Here is a 14,425-nt window from a genome sequence, read left to right as displayed (position 1 = left end):
GCTTTCTTTCAACGACGACAACAATCCGGAACAGTGATCGATTCGATACGTGCAATCTGCTCGCGATCGGACACCGGGATCCCTACGCGGTGACATGAACACCTCGGTGTCCACGCCGTAGAGAACCAGGCGTCTCTGATATGCATCAGCGCATACTCGTGTTCAACTTCGAAATGACGGACACCGCCCTCGTATCGCCGTTGCTCGGAAACCGATATCTACCCGACTGTTTCGAGCACTTCTGTTCGTCACCATTTCTAGAGCTCGACTGAAGATCTGAAAAGCAGCGCGCTACCCTGGGGGTAGCCTAGTTTCGCCTAGTTTCTGCCCGATTGTAGCGCCCGACTCGAGTGGCTAATCCAAGAAACTTTTGACTGACAATACAGGGTCCGTTACTCTTACACACCTCCCACGTAATTCAATTTAAGTCTGTATCTATAGCTACCGCAACGAAAATATTCATATTTTCCGATCATAACTAAACATTTTTTCCTCTGTATTAACATGAACGTAAATATAAATTTTTATTTATATTTTGTTTTATTTTTAATACGATTGTATTTTATTTAGTTAGTGACAGCCTAGTTTCGAACAATTTCGCAGTTACGTTGACTTTTTCTCGGCAAACTAAAACCAATTAGAAAAGGTTCTATTGGGACAATAAAGTAAGGATAAGTCATGAATTTAGATTAGGAACGCGGACTGAATAATAAAAGCTAGGTGAGCATGTGAGAAGAAAATCCTGTCGATGGATAATCTTGAATTGAACCATCCTTTTAATACACGGTTCATAAATTCAAATGAAAAACACGTGTAGGTCGCAGAAAAAAAACCGATTGAACCGAGAGAAAGATGATCTTGAGATTGTTAGAGCGTTTGAGAACATTGTGGAAAAATATGTGGGGAGATGAACAATGAAAAAAGGGATGCAAAAATTGGTGAAAATCCTTTTTTTTTAAGTAATATCTATTATCGCTTGAGAGCGTCGCAAGCGTTGGCGATAAAATTCACGCTGTCTACTCAGCAGTGATTTTCATCAGCACCTCTTTCATAACCGGAACCGTGAAAAGCAATTTTTGACGCCACGTTATTCTAAAGAGACCGCAAACTTTGTCTTCAAAGTTTTCCGGGTCTGAACATTCTTAGGTAGACTGATTATGTTACCGCTGCTTTTCAGAGGCAGGAGGAAGTCCAAATGCCGAGAAACAGTTAAAATGATAAGATGTCCTTCATGTATTTGTACTTATTTTGGGTGATAAATTCAAGCGTTCGTATTTAGTTCAATACAAAAAAAAAGGTTAGTCAAGAAATGTTCAAACATTAATTTCGATTTTTAGTATTGAAAGCATTTGAACAGTTTTTTCAAAACTACTTAAGAAAAGAAAGTAGGCCATAAAAGAGCGCCAAGACCTTATCATTTTTCAGTTTTTCGATTTGATCATCTCTTGTTTCGCTGCTCAAACAAATAATCAAAATAAAAACTATTCGTCTAAAGGATTATTGCGAAGGAATTCTTTCTGCACATTTTACGCTTGGACGGGAAGTTACGCAATAGGCACTTGGGTGGTGGTTGGTGTATTCACAGCGTGTGTAACCAGGTGCGTAAAGGCACTTGACTACCACGAGACCCAATTAGACCTTCGGAATGGGAGGTTAGTTCGAACCAGCGAGCATGAATCTTATACACAGGTATTCAGAGCGCCTCGTAACTCCCACATAGTAACGACGTACCTGCTGGGCTTTCTCGTCGAGACATCTCGAAGCGAGAATTTTCGGGTATAAATCCGGTTTTACGCAAGACGCGAAAAAAAGTGTCGAGAAATCGAAAAATCGCGACTTGATCGAATGTAACTTTAATTTTACGATTGTTTTTACGAGGATGCTTGAGATTTTAAAAAATTTTCAGACATATGTCTCAAAAATTCTCGAGTCCCCAGGAAAAAGTTTACTAAGTTGAACAAAACTTTGAAAAATGAGAGTGAGAGAAATACTGGACGAGAATGCAAAATAAAACTTGGTACTTGAGAGTTTCTGAGATCGCTGATTACAAAGACGAAGTAAAAATTCGGAGAATCCGAAGGCCGACTCTTTGGACATGCTGTTACGAATTTTTGACTATCGAGTTCTGACACCTAATCAGAATCATCAAAAGCTCGCGAGTTCAACCAAATCACTTAATTCCTATCATTTTCAATCGCTATGTTGGATCTATTATTATGTATTCCCAAATAATAAACTCAGGTTTGTTGTTACGTAAATAAATTAACTCAGCAATTTTAGAGAAGATAGAAATGAAATTAAGAATGAATTTTCAATAATTCATGAGCGGACATCTTTATGCCAATAACTCGTAGCCATATTGTATCAGACAGCATCGGTATAAAGTTTACGTCTATTTATTAGAGTCGCAAATCGATCGATCGTTATGATCGATGTGCGATCAATCGCATGCACCATTCATCGATCCTCAGAGAAGATCGCGTATCGACCCGCGTAATTTGAAACGCTACTCAGGCTATTTCAATTTATATCAGTAGATTTGACAAGTTTCGGAATCAGCTACCTGAAAAGCTCCAATTTTCCGAATTCCAGGTCAATCGGAGGCGAGGAAAAATGTTTGTTTCCCAAATGGGAGAATAGCCTGCGACTTTGTCGCATTATACCGAAAGTTTTTTGCAAAATTTCTCGCTGAATGAAACTTTGCATCGCTGCGTAAATATTCGTAGCGCGGTTTCGGTTGCCTATCTGATGGTGGGCGGTAAGTTTCACGGGAAACTCTCGGTACGTACAGTCTCGTGAATATAAGTGTCAGAGTTACACCGAGCGGAATTTTTAGTTCCGGTTACCGCTCAGTCCTTAACTATTTTCATTTTTTACCACAATCGAAAAATATAGTTATAGGTAGAAAATGAAAATTAGTCTGGTATCCATTACTATTCTTTCTCATTACGATCACTGTTGCTAGATTTTCTTGTAACGGTTGCTTGTGCAACAATAAATTGACGTTAAAGCCTTGTTTAACTAAAAAAGTAGAGTAAACCTCAGAAACTGATTTCGCGTTGCAATAACCAAAAAAGGATCGACGATAGCGCAAAACGGTTAGTCGTACCTCGTTTTTCGTAATTCCAACAATATTCAAACAGTTTTTTTTCAACGGTACCTGTTTTACCGAATTTTCCTAGTTACCGTAACAAATGAAAATTTTCTCAACATATTTCACTTGTAATTCGCCGTCCTTATTTTCCATGCACAACACGGCTACGGGGGCTCACTGAATTCAAGTTACGGGACACCCTGTATGCTTGCTTTGCGTTAACTATACGAGGAATTATTACGCCCATGTACGAACATCATAACGCTACGCCCAACTCGCATTGGCTCGGTTACGCTGCGTGATAATAATTCGGCAAGTTTCACAGGCTGTATGTTCACGGAGTACGGATTAGTAGACGATATCACGCGTCCAACTACGCGATACAGGAAGGATTAGGCGGATCGTGTTCGAAGGCAGTTTGCTACTGTGGTATAATAAACTACTTTATACGTCTACGTGTGTCTACGTGTACGAGAGGCGCGAATCTGCGTCTAGTTCTGTTGTTCCCCCAGTTGTGTAACACGTTAACACCCCGAGCTTTATATGCATACCCTGTTCCACGGAAGACGGAGATACCCGCGCAAACCAATTTTCCTAATCTCGGCTATCGCGATCTTCCGTTGACGATGATCAGGGGGGCTTATGGTTTGTTTATCCGCTCTGGTCGCAACCTAGGTCACGAAAACTATTGTCATGTCGGAAATAAATTCACGGCTAAAAGTACCGTAGACTCGGAAAAATTTCATTTGTTACAGTAACTGGAAAAATTCAGTAAAACAGGTATCGTTAAAATACTCAATTTATTGTTGCACGAGCGTTACATTTTCGCAACAGTTACAAGAAAATATAGCCTAGAACTATATTTTTCGATTTTGGTGAAAAATGAAAATAGTTAAGGACGCTCAGTCCGCTCAGGTAACCGTAATTAAAAATTTCTCTCATTGTAACTGCTGCCAAATAATTCGAAGGTATCGAGAGTCGAATCCAAATTCCTTCGTCCTGATGTTGAGAATTTCAAATTAGCAAAGGACTCTTGCCAAGGATGGGACTAAACCGAGATTCGAATTTTCCGCATAATATCCAACTTTCCACTGCCGGTATAATCCTTGCATTATCCTATGTGAATAAATGCGAATCCTACAACACTGCAAAATCATTCCACGTAGACGTATAGAGGCACGGATTAATTTTGCGTTACTTGAAACATTCAGCTGCTCATCTCCGAGGCATTGCTTCAAAACTAAGATCGATTCTCGAGACGAACTTCCCTATATTATAATACATGCTATAGCAGGTACGTCCGTTTTTTCATCAGATACATATTTTGTGAATTATTAGAGACGAAAGGATGCGAAATGCGAGCAACTGTTGACCCAGTTACTTGAGAAAACCGCTCCTGCTTTGACCGTATCAAACCATGAAAGGTAACGCGACGTCTCCTTCTCTCGGATCTTAACTCTTGCACGATTTTACATGTAGTTATACATATACGTATACGTTACACATACCTGTGTTGTATATATATATATATACTTCGAAAGACTTCTCTAGTGCTCCAAAGATATATGTATAAGAAGGAAATTCCCCTGAAGATGAAACCTCCAGTCCAGCTCATATAACCCACGCTAAATTTCTTTCGCAAACTTCTTCAGATTTTTCTTTGAAGGACTTCGTGCATTCTTAGGTCGTTCTACCTTTTCTCCCACAAGGTGCTCCACGAGTTCCTGGACAAGTTTTTGGGATTTTCCGTAAAAATCGCACCATTTTTAGACACTTTTGCGCAAAGCGAAGCATGTTTTGTAGATTTATCACCGGGCAATGAAAATTGTAGTTTTAGCTTGGAATGCCTTATATTATCCGTTACTCGTTTATGTTTTTCAGCAATCAATAGAGTTCATAAATATCAATGATAAGATTCTATGCCTTGTATTTACTGGAAAATAATTGTAAAATAGGTATTGTTACAATAACGATTTGAATATTGTCCGAATTGGAATAAATTGTGGTAAGAGTAACTGTTTAGTGTAATCGCAGTTGTCAAGACTAAATTTTCCGGTTGTGGCAACATTAAATCTGTACGTTTAGTTACGTACCTTCTTTTCAGTTGAATAAGCTTCTGGTTTCAGCAAAAAAACTCATTTTCATATTGCAACCAGAACTACATTTTTCGAATATGGTTATAAAAAGCGAAAATGCATAGTTACGGACCTTACAGTACACTGAGAAAAATTTTATTTGTTACAGTTACTATAAAAATTCATTAAAACAGATATCGTTGAGAAAGAATAGTGACGCATGAAACTGGAAATAAAAAATGAAAATATTTAAGGACTCAGCGGTAACCGGTAGTAAAAATTTCTCTCAGTGTAAACGCGATTGGAAATTCCTCTCGGTTTTTCAGGCAACGCGTGATTTGTTGTGCACATGGGTCGAATATCCGTGCGCATGTAATTCGGGTTTGCATGAACAATGTACATACATGTGCACATGTATGACCCGAGTAAACTTGATACACCCTTTGCTTCCCGATCAGCTTCCTGCTGGATATGTATATACGGCTTACTCAAATTACTGTTCAAAATTGCAAACAGCGATAGCAAACAATCACCGGCCGTACATACGTATATATGTGAGCAAACCTATATTCGCTTCTCGAATACATACATACCTAATTATTCGACAGGGATGAACTGATTCGTTGCTATGATCCGGTCGCTGGATTAACGCGAATTTACCCTGGTTTGATTCGATATCGCAAATGAATTGCGACGTATGATCAGTGATAGACGTTTCAAATACTTTTTGCAGAAAATATGCGGGAATCGTGCACGTGATCGTTAATTTCATAGGATTTTCATCGTCAAAGTACAAACTTACACTGTCAAGTATTGAAATCCATTGAAGTATAGAAACACAAGGTTTTAGGTTTTAGGTTTATTCGAAAATATTCCAAAATGCACTTTAATCCTGCAAAAGTAAGTAAATTATGGACAATATTCACTGCAATATCTTTATATATTACATTCACACTTCTGAAGTCATGCTTTATTGATATTTTTCTAATTATTCAATAACGATGAAAACTTTTCGTACGTGTATACTTGACACTTAATTACCGGTTGCAGGAAATAATCAAAATTTAACTATCCACTAATCGTCGCATACAAAAAGGTTGACATGAAAAATTCTGAAACAAAACTTTCAAAAAATTATTCATGAAGTGTATCGCATTTGGCAAGTTACTTTTTACAAATAAAACTTGATTTCAGGTTACGTGTCTTTTATAATTCATCAAGAACAATAATCTAATTTATTGTGATCTTGAAATATTGCCGTTGGCCCTGTTTCTCACGGTACGTAGTTTACCCATTTTCATTGTGTTTCGGAGTGGCGTATTCTGTTGACTTCGATTTGCAATCATGCCTGTGTAAACGCAATACGAATTACGCGGCAACGGTGTCAAGTGAGGTTGAATAACGTCTACTCGAGCAGTAATTGAATGAATTGAAGTACCTCTGTCGCAGTGTTACATTCCGAATTTCTAAGGCAGCTCCACCTAAAAGTAACACGAATTTCGGGTCTGCTTTCCTAACCGTTTCTTCTTGCATAAGGGGGTGAGATGGTGGATTTAAATATATGCAGTCCTTAAATGTTTTCATTTTTCACCACAAACGAAAAATATAGTTCTACGTACAAAATGAGAATTAGTTTTCTAGCTGTCACCGGAAAGTCTGGTATCCGTTACTATTCGCAGCTGTTGCAAAAATTTAATGCTTGTGCAACAATAAATTGACGATAAAGCCTTGTTTAACTAAAAAAGTACAGTAAACCGAACAAACTGAGTTTGCGTTGCAATTACCAAAAAAGGATCGAAAATACCTCGTTTTTCGTAATTCCAACAATATTTAAACAGTTTTTTTAACGATACCTGTTTTACTGAATTTTTATATTATAGTTACTGTAACAAATGAAATTTTTCGCAGTGTATCAAAAGTAAATGTGAGAAATTCATTATAAAATATAATTTTGCTGAATTGAACAGACCAGGCGTACCTGAAAATCAAAGACACGTTCATTCGTTTAACAAATAAATAAATCAGGAATGTATAATTGTATAAATAAAATTGCAAATATTAATCACTTTAGATCATTCATTCGTTCATCAATTCATTCACAAGATGAAAATACGCCCCTTATGCATAGAATGCTCGTTGTAAAATGCTTTTTTCTGACAATGCTTTTAACTAGTCTTCTTCTTTCATAAAACAACAATATATTCGTTGTTCTTCTTTTTCTTTGTTTTGAAGTCGGTTCCGCATTTTTCGTTGTACAAATTTCGTAGATGGCACTTATTTTACAAGAAAATTTGACTAGAATGCATTGAATTAAAATTGGAAGGTACGTTGTAAAATTGTCAGAGAATAATTGAAATGAGGCATGAATTCTACGAATTTACTACTCCGATTCCGTAGAATCCATGCCATTTCTTCGTTTCAGCATCAACTTAAAATGCATTGCTGTTTTTTTTTTTTTTTGTCCAAAATTGCATATAGAACGGGGATGTTGAGCCATTTTTCGCGTTTGAGATACGCGAACTTAAATATTTGGATACATATACGTCAACGTCGAAACTCACAAGAGCATCCCCTTAAGGTCCAAAAACGTTATTGAAATCCCTTGAAATCGCGTGTCACGCGAAATATAATATATCAAAAAATGTGGCGTACTAAGAAAAAAAATAAAAGAAAAAACAAACAGACGTCGAGCTGCAGAAAAGGCTTTTTAAAAAAAAAAAAAAAAGGTGTTTATATTCTACGTCACCACTGAACATACGTGTGCCAACCTGATGGCCATAAATTATTCTATCTTCAGAAAAATCGAATACGCCTCACGAAGGTTTTGTCGGTTCGACGTCTGCGCGGAGCTTTAAACATTTGTTCAATAGTAATCGATTCGGTAATATATTACATACGTGCAACTATAGACAACGACGCATTGTATCCAGGGTATTTTTCACTTCAGCAACATCTCGTGCAGGGAAAGGAATACAATGCAATAATACTGTGTAAAGCTTTTGCAACGGTTGTATCTACGATACCGTTGATATTACATATTCGCAAAGAACTTTGTTAATACCTCGCGTACGTCGGGACAAACAATTTTAAATTACATTTGGGTATTTGCTTCGGGGCTTATTATTCCGTTATTCGTAATAAAATTGAAGCAAAGAAAAAACGGCTTTGAACGGCTGAGATTTAATGAATTATGAGAGATGGAATAATTATTAATAACGAGGTTCTACGGCGAACTTTTGCAAACCGAATCGTAAAGTAATTAAACATCTATCTGGTAAACAGACTGAACTGAAAAATTTCATTAGGGAAAAATCAGAAGGTGGGCAATAATAGTTTGAAAACTGTGACTGCGCAAAGTCAGTCAAGTCGAATTGCATTCAAAGAGTATCCTGAGTGTGAAGTCGTTATAGGTTATAATTACGAAGTTTCAATTTCTTAGAAAATTTATTACCATTGTTTATAATTATTTTCTGATAATTTCTATGAGAGAATGTATTTTCAAACAAAATCAACGCTAGTTTACCAAAACTGGACAAATAAATAAACGATTTTGGGTATCGAAGTAGAAAAAAAAAAGGAACACCGTTATTACATTTCTAACTTATAAGTTGAATGTTTCCTTTTACTTTATTCGTATTTGCAGTTTCTTATTTTTTTTCGTCTACCGAGGAGAAGTTCGTTTATCAAATTTGAATTCAATCAACTGATGGCTTAATTTTTTCACCTTCAAAATCACGATCACGTTTCGATCTCATATTTCGGAACCACTTCGGCACGAGTGAAGACATCGATCGCAATGTTTGACTTGAGCCAAACGCGATGATTCGAATTAGTGAACTCGACTCGAGTAACATGTACAGGAGCGCTTTTGAAACGGACTTGCCTCTCATTTGAAATTTCAGTTAGATTAACCGAGCCGAGAGGCATCGAGTAGCCGGTTTTGTTCGGTAGACACAAGTAAAAACAAGGTTGCCTCCGGTGAACTAACCGGGTTTCGGGATCGCCTGGAATCCCTCCCAAAGGAAGCTTTTGTTCGACTCTGTTTCCGATCGTTTTTCCCACCCGGAAAGGGTTAATTATCGGAAAGATCAGCGCGGTATCAGAAACGGGGATCTGCATCTGGCTTCTTGTGTACCAAACACTGTAAACCCAGGTCGTTAGGCGTGATTAATTTGCAGAGTCGACAGAAAGCAAAACTGTTTGAAATTCGGCAGAGCAAAATTCATGCATTTTATTGCCAAAAGTTTTGGCGAACTTGTTTCTCAAAGTCTTTTTATGGCAACTTTTGAACGATGTTCGGAAAGGAATCCAAGATGCGTGAGATTAAATTTTTGTAAAATTATGGGGAACTCGTATGAATGGCAAAATTTAATACAGTCGTCGAGAAAAACTAAATTCGTTAATATAACCGGTAAACGAAAATTTGACGAGTGTTTGATATGAAAATAAATATAAGAAGGTTGATTCCAAGTTCTTTCGATCTTACAATTTGGGTTACCTGATTTTTTTTACACAAGATTCATAATTTCAAATCTACTGATTATGAAACGTTTTTGTTTCAAGTTAAAAATTTGCTACTGTCCTAATTGGGATAAAAGAAACTGCAATATCCGAAAGTGCAAAGTGAGATCAATATAAATATCGATTATCATAAACGACTTTGTATGATATATAATTTTACGACATTGCACCGATATTAACTACGACGAAGAAAATCTCTTTCGCTGACTTTGTAGTAAAACGTCATCTGTTCGACCGAACTTACTAAACTTCGAACGTCATTGAATCGATTCGAAACGAAGTATCATTATCTAAATTTTTGTTTCATCATCACAGCATTTCCAATTTTTCTTTCTCTACGTTTTATCCTTAACACTCAATGCGCGATAAACTCGCGATAAAAATAAAAGCTATCGATTTTTCAGCAAGCAACCTCTTTAAGAGGAGAAAAAGTCTCCAACAGGGTCATAAAGCTGGTCACGAGTCACTGACGCGGGGCGTAAGGGTGGTTAATTTCCGTGGCGATCCATTACTTCGAATCCTCGGCGTTGCGGCCAGCTGCACGTAAGATGTTGGCACATGTTCGGAGGCTGCAATGACATAACGTACGAGTTCGTATCTACCGCAAAATGCACGTATCATTGCCCGACCAAGTTCACGTTCACTCGAACTTAAACTAAAAAAAGTAGAGTAAGCCAAAAAAACGGCGTTGCAATAACCAAGAAAGGAACGACGATATCGCAAAATGTTTACGCGTACCTAGTTTTTCGTAGTTCCAACAATATTTTTCCAGTTACTACAACAAATGAAATTTTTCTCGGTGCATTACTTGGAATCCAATGTTGTCAATCAAAATTCCGAGACGGCGTGTTTTCGAATCAAATTCTGACAACCAACATCAATTTGTCATCCTGATCGACGGAAACTGAATAAATAAATAAATAAATAAAAGACACGTATGGTTTTATCGGTGGAAAAATGGTTGAACTGGGTGAACGCAACTATCAAAGATGGACACTCAGTGGGATGGTTTCTTCACGCTTCGTTCATTAATAAAAACATTTCAGGGTCGGTTTTATTCGAACACGCCAAGCGCATCGAGAGACCATTCCATTGGGTGTCCATCTTTGGGGCTCGTTTTCACCCCTTTAACCCACTTTTCCGCCGATGAATAGAAACACGTGTCTCTTAGTTTTCAACGTTGCACAACATGCGTGAAGTCGACCGGAAATCGACGTTCCTCACCCGTCTATGTAGCGCAATGTGGCCACGGACTAATGGCGAGGATACCGGAACATCACGAGACGCCGAAGGTGTTCGACCGAGGTAGGTAGAAATTTCCTAGATAGCACCTCGAAGGCGCCTTAACTTGGGTGTAACTTTGTAGCCGGTATGCTTTCAGCCTGCAGCGTACGGCAAAAGCAGCCAACCACTTACCTGGGCCGATGTAACTTGCACAAAGTACACTTTAACGAGGTTCGCTGAGCTTCGCCTTATATGCCGGAATAGGCGTGCTGCAGCGGGCGCCAAGGCATCGCCGGAACTAAGTTACCTTAACGAGCATGCCCTATTATAAAAGTCAACCTAATTCTAGACGTTTTCACCGTTCCCGATACAGCTTCGAGACTGCACAAAACGGGAGCTGTGCTTAAGTGCTAAACGCTCAAGCTCCGTTCACGGGAATAAACGTCGAAATGCGCAAGCGAACGAGAAATAACAACTTGGAAATTTCTTGGGGATTGCGATTTTCGTTTAATTTTATTGCCGAGCGTGAAAATATCAACGATATGAAATTGTAGTTGTTTTGTCGCAAGGAAAGATAAATTTACAAGCAATTGTCCAAGTTGCGGTAAGAATTTACGCGTCCGGCTTGAAAATTCAGAAATATAATGCTAATTTGACTTGTTAATGAACTACGATTCCGATTCGTTATTTTTTTGTTATTTTTGTGAAAATCACAATTATTAGCGAGTTTTAAGCAATTATATAGTTTTAATAGAATGTTCTTTTGTCCCGAATCTGTAAGTTAGTCTCTTAAATGAACTTTGAACGTGAGCTGAATTCGAGGCTATTAATTATTTGACACGTTCATTCCCTCTGCTTCTTAACACATTTGTGACCATTCGTTAATTCGATAATGTTTTTCAATCACGTACTTTACGAATAAGTGGAATTTCCAATTTTGTACTATTTTACCGATGCGATAATTGATTCGACAAGCGCAATAACGCATCAAAGAATTTCACGAATATACGGAATTGCAATTTTCTTTTCTTTTTTCTTTTTATTAGGAAACTGTGACAGAAATTTCACTGTGAACCTGTTTTTTTTTTTTTTTACTTTTTTTTCTTATTTTAATGTCTATACAATTAGTCAAAGAAAACAAACCATTGTTGGGAACTTTGACTAATGACTTGATGACGCTGCGGGAAGATTTCCCCGACCAATGAGATGGAATTATTTGGCGCATGCGCGGTTGATTTTTAAATTTCAAGGAGTTATTTCCTTATTCTTTGTTGTCTGTGCAAAAGAGTTAATCCCCGTTGTAGCTACTTATAAAATCGATAAAATATCGAATAAATTTTTTTTTTCCATCGTCAGTTCAGATATGAACGTAACGAGTACCATCTACGTCAGATTAACGAGACAAGACAAATTGAGTGCGTATATTACTCCACATATACCTTTACGGATATACCGCATGCAGATAAATGATTACTTCGCATACATGAATGTCAATATAAATGATCAGAGGCTATTCTCAATTTCCTGCATCAGCACACAATGAGGTGAATATCGTTAGCAATTACCGCTGTTATGTGTGTGTGTGTGTGTGTGTGTGTGTGCGTATAAATAAGGCCTGCAACGTTGTGATATTTATTGTTACAATCAAGCAAAATACTTACATCACGATTCACGATACTGAGGCCACTGTGTCGAAATCACTTGACACTCGCGGTCTCTCATTCATTGTCAGCGAAAAATCCTTCGGCAATGACGCCCGATTTATTTATTTCTATTTATGTACGCAACACACGAGAGACATGTTAAGAATATTCCGTACCTCATGAGGCCAATATAAAAGCCGTAAACTCTGCGTGCCAGGCTGGAACGAATCTTCGCCGACCGTTAGATCCTCGTAAATTGCTCCTTGTAATTCCGACCCGCAATTGAAACAATTATTATCGACGTTGTTATAAGTTATACAATCAGATGTTCGCAGAATATCGGTGTTATTGTCGGGCATTTCGCTCCAGTCACAGTTTGTGGTTGATATTGATTCATTTTTTACTCAACAAGAGTTATCGTCGGAGGAAAGATGGAGACAAATGAATTTCATCTTGTTTTAATGATACAATTTCGGCATGCATACCGTATTTCGATTCAATTTCTAACCAGTATCTTCAATTACATTCAATTTCTCATTCTCGATATCATTTTTCAAGAGGTCATAAAAAAAAAAAAAAACCTCCAATTAATGGCAGAATTAAGAAAAGGATGTAAAACAAAAGTGCTAGAAAAGACGGTATTTTTTATAAATATTAATTATCAAAATATTGTGAAATAAAGAATTCTTGTATTTGTAAAACGAAGTGAATCTTTGTATTTTCTTTTTTCTTCTCCTTCAGTTTTTCTATTACGTATAACCAGGAGAGAATTATGCAAAACTAACGAAACATCTATTTTTAAGCAAGGCGATACTCTTTTTCAATAATTCTGTACGATTGAATGGAAAATAATAAACTTTTACTGTACTGTACATTAAATTTATCGTTAATACAAACTTGCAAACTCTAAACGATTTTTCCGTTTTTGTGCAAATGGTCGATTGCTTCCGGTAGCAGGTCATGTTTATCAAAATAATATACAGTAATTTATTTGAAAGAAGATGTAGGTTGAAGTGATTTGAATTATATAAAAAGTTTGTATGTATAAGGATTAAGAATTTAGGAATATTATATCAATATAAGAGTGGTTCATCTAAAAAAAAAAAGAAGGATTTCTTTAGCGTGGATCCCTCATAAAACTGACGTCTAACGGTGAAAAAAAATCACCTGCAAATTTGAGCTCGATCGGATAAGATTTAGAGGTTCCGCTTTCGAGTTTTCGTTTTTATATTGAAGTAACGCGTAAAAAAATGCTCACCTTAACTCACCGTCGATTTCGCGTGGAAATTACACAGACAAAAGTGGAAAATATCAAGAGACCTTTTTTGGACTAAATATTGTTGCTTGCAAAAAAGGTCTCTTGATATTTTTCATTTTCATTTTTGATTAGAGTGAACTACTTTAATCAATGCATAATAGCCTAAAACTACACACTCTGATAGTCTCAATGAATTCTACAGTTCTACAGAATAAATATATAAAGTTCAAACCAATTTTCATTCAAGATTCTCAGTAACAGAAATTTTTCAAAATTCAACAACTCTTAATCAATCTTGTCTCAAATTGAATCCGTAGTCTAAAGTTCTGGTTTCACGTATGAAACATTAAATTTTCTGCACTGTAAAATCGGCTTATATTAGTCTCAGATAAAAAAAAGGCTCGAACAAATTATTATAACGTACAAATCCTTCAACGATATCCATTAAATCCGCACCTATAGACGTAGACGTAAATTGAGGTTCTCCAGGAATTTACGAGGTTAATTGAATAAGTAATTAAAAAATACCTGAGGATTATGCCTGTGCTGAGGTAAAAAGCAAAGTGCAAAATAATTACGAAACAAATTCCGAGAGCTCAGACTAGAATTA

This window comes from Neodiprion lecontei, chromosome 2 (genome assembly GCF_021901455.1).
Source record: "Neodiprion lecontei isolate iyNeoLeco1 chromosome 2, iyNeoLeco1.1, whole genome shotgun sequence".
Taxonomy (NCBI): domain Eukaryota; kingdom Metazoa; phylum Arthropoda; class Insecta; order Hymenoptera; family Diprionidae; genus Neodiprion; species Neodiprion lecontei.
Note: the sequence above shows the minus strand (reverse complement) of the source record.